General features: G+C 39.3%; 1 protein-coding gene across 2 annotated transcripts in view; it reads left to right on the top strand.

The window, feature by feature from the left end:
- Nucleotides 1-3,377, top strand: part of GABRG2 (gamma-aminobutyric acid type A receptor subunit gamma2) — a 147,841-nt gene that overhangs the window by 25,422 nt on the left and 119,042 nt on the right. The gene's annotated exons all lie outside the window — the stretch shown is intronic.

Raw genomic sequence — 3,377 nt, 5'->3', positions numbered from 1 at the left:
GTAAGATGTGCTTTCTGATTCTGTTGGGGGGGGGGGGGGGGGGGGCGGCGGGAGGGAGGGCTGGGGGGTGAAGAATCCGTTGGCAAATTTGCAGAGCTGTGGTGACAATGCTGGAGGTTTGGACAGTGTATTGCATTCATCTGTCTTCTAGCAGCTGAGATCTTACAATGTTTTATTTCTCTTACAATTGTGGCTCTGCAATGGACAGGGAGGGTAAGCAGCGGCTGTGTGCGATGGTGGTACGTGCCGGGGGTTCCGCAGAATTCCATGCCGTATTAACGAAACCTTTTAACTCCGAATCAGTGTTTGCTACAGTGCATGGAATTCTAATGCAGCTGTGTTTTGGGGACAGAATGTCAGTGCGTTCCTGCTTGTTTTCACCCCAGCAGCCACATCATGGCTGTGCCCGAGCTGCGGGCGCTGGAGCGCCGGGGCTTGGCTCCAGCCGGGAGGCGCCGGTGCCAGGCGATGGAACCAAGGACGGGGCTGCAGCGCCCGGCACAGCCCTCCCGGGGCACCCAGCGAGGTGCCGCCCGCATCTCCCGGCTGCTGAAATGCCTTTAATGCTGAGGGAACAAGCAGTGGGATGCGATAGTGCTCGCCGATCGTACGAGAGGAATGTTTACAATAGCATTTCCCCCCGCCCTACCGACACACGTACTGGGTGAAGACAACCTGTGCATGCTGCGTATGTGTATTGTATACAGAAATGTAAAGAGGTAAAAAATCTTAGCAGCAGACCAAGAAGGAGTTTATATGTGGATGAGTAGAAAGTGGAGGGGGGGAGTGAGTGCTGCTGCAGTGCCAAGCATTGTGCTGAACCAGACATTCTCGCCAAAAAAAATGTGGAATGTGCATTTAAGGAGTGAGATGGGAAGGTAGCACTGCACTGCAAAGTACCTGGCCTTCCAAGTGGTACCACACTCGTCCTCACAGCTGCACAAGCCATGTTTTGTCATTGCTACAGCAGAGAAGTTAGTGCCCACTTCTTCCCTACTGTCAACACCGTATTCATACAGGCTCCTCACTCATATTTACCTTCTTTCTTCTCCCCTCCTTTTACCCGGACACTACCAAACAAAAAGTGGCTTCTTTCTGTTTGCTTTTCTGATTGTTTAAGAAAAAAATCAGACTTTGTAGCTGCAGTGTTAGCATTTTAATTCTAAGCAAAATAAAAGGCCAAAATTACTGGCCAGGAAAATCAAAAGTTGCTGGGTTTTAGAGTAATTTTCTTCACACAAAAAGAACGTTGTGAAGAATTCCTGTGAAAAGAAACTAAAATTTGGAAAATGGAGTAGAAAGTGAAATAAAACTTGGTGAGCCTACCACAAGGGATACTTTGTTACAATGAGTAAGGCAGGTGTAAGGTATCTTTGATTCTTGGAGAATCGTTAATGATTACTATGTGAATACAACACTGGAAAATGAGCTTTTACGCGATTTCCTGAACACCGGATTATTTTGACATAAAACTTCCACTAAAATAATTCCAGACATTTATTTTAACACACTTCCTTCTTTTCACTCATCTTTCAGAATAATATTGTTATTATTCTGAATTCCCAGGCATATATATGATGTCTGAGAAGAATTTTGCCAAAATTATTTCATAAGCTTTAAAAGAAACTCTTCCTAATGTGAATTAAAGATTTGTTTCAGCAAAAGGTTCTGTTTTCTGTTCATAGCCATCTGATAGCCAAGGTGGTTTCCTCTGACACCTTCCTGACCTCATAATCTTAAAGAATAAATAATAGGCAGAGAAAAAAAAATTAAAAAGCCACAAGGGGAAAATTATGCTTAGTGCTTTATGAAAATATTTTAAACAAGTCAAGACACAAATATGATTTTAATTCTAATAATCAGGAGAAAACTTTTTTCCTTCTGTTGTGGAAGAAATCTTACTATTAGTTTTGGAAACTCATGGGCCAAGCCAAAGTTAACAAAGGTTGAACTTAGGATACTGTTTATTTATAGCTAGGATGAAAGTTATTCTTTGTTAAAAACTCATTACACACTTCAGGAAGAGGGGAATATCATTGTGTTATGTGATTCTTGTCTTGGATGCTGAAATTCTGAACAGCCAATGCAACTGAACACTGATGTATGTGCTCCATGTTATGCACGTGAATAAATGTGTTGACACCAATCAGAATGCACACAGAGTTTTAAGTATTTGAAGAATCTGATTGAAAAAATTGAACATAACAATTGATCACCAATATTGTGCAAAAGTTTTTCCCCTATTAATACAAAAAATTACTATAGAGAGAAATTAATTGTTGCACAATTGTTGATATTTAGAAGATTAGAGAAAGAAGAGGAAAGTCAAGGTATCATTCAGGCAGCAATGGAAGCAGCTAAAATTTTGGCACTAACTTCTGCAAACCATGATTTGAACAAATTTGGAATGAATGTCATACTACAGCACTGCAGTATTTTACTTTTACAACAATTTTCTGTATTAGTTTTATTACATGCACACAGTATATCCTTACAATTGTGCACACTAAAGTTTTAGGAGGAGCCTTCTTCCCATTCGCTTCTTGACATTCATAACTGTACTTCAAACTTCTTGAGTAAAGTTCCCCCATCAGCTTATCACTTAGATCAGTGTCACAGCATTGTGCAGTCCATCACGTTGACAGAAGCTGTGTTTCAGCGAAAATGAGTCAAACCAAACTCCACAGTTCTGAGAATTGTGCATCAAAATCTTGGCTTTTAGAAACACTTTAAAATGTAAATAAAATAATTTAATATTTGCACACCTCAATATGGGGTTTAATTGGAATGAATTATGTGTCTACACTTATTGAACATATAATAGGTAATCAACATGTTACATGTATACAGATCACCCAGCAGCAAAGTTTTAAATAGATTTAAAGCTATATTCTACACACTATTTATATATAGGTTTAATTAGTTATTTTTTTCATGCTCCTTAGCTTTAATAAATTGTCAGCAAAAATCACATGAACACAGTGCAAAGTAATGTCCAGATGTGAAATGCTGAACACTAGCTACTTTTATTTTTCCCCGATTAGTGCCCAAGTAGTGTCATGGCAATGTTTTTATGCTACAGATAGATACGTAACCTGAAAACTGTCAAAGATGATCAGAAAAAAGCATGAATAAAGCACTAAAATAGTTTATATATGGACCATATAAAATACATCTATTTTTGCTAGTAAATGACTGAACATAGGAGTAAATACAATTGTTTTGTTCTTGCAAAGAACTAGCAGTGTCAGTTGGGTTGTCACACTGTGTGGTAAGTGATATAATAACAGTGATTAGAAGGGGCATGAATATCTCTGAGCGGAACAGTCATGTAGAATTACTGTAAAGGTAGCTAACATCAGTTTGTTATTAATTCT

The sequence above is a fragment of the Falco punctatus genome, assembly GCF_963210335.1.
Source record: "Falco punctatus genome assembly, chromosome: 8".
NCBI classification, from domain to species: domain Eukaryota; kingdom Metazoa; phylum Chordata; class Aves; order Falconiformes; family Falconidae; genus Falco; species Falco punctatus.
Note: the sequence above shows the minus strand (reverse complement) of the source record. Positions and strands in the feature narration are given on the sequence as shown.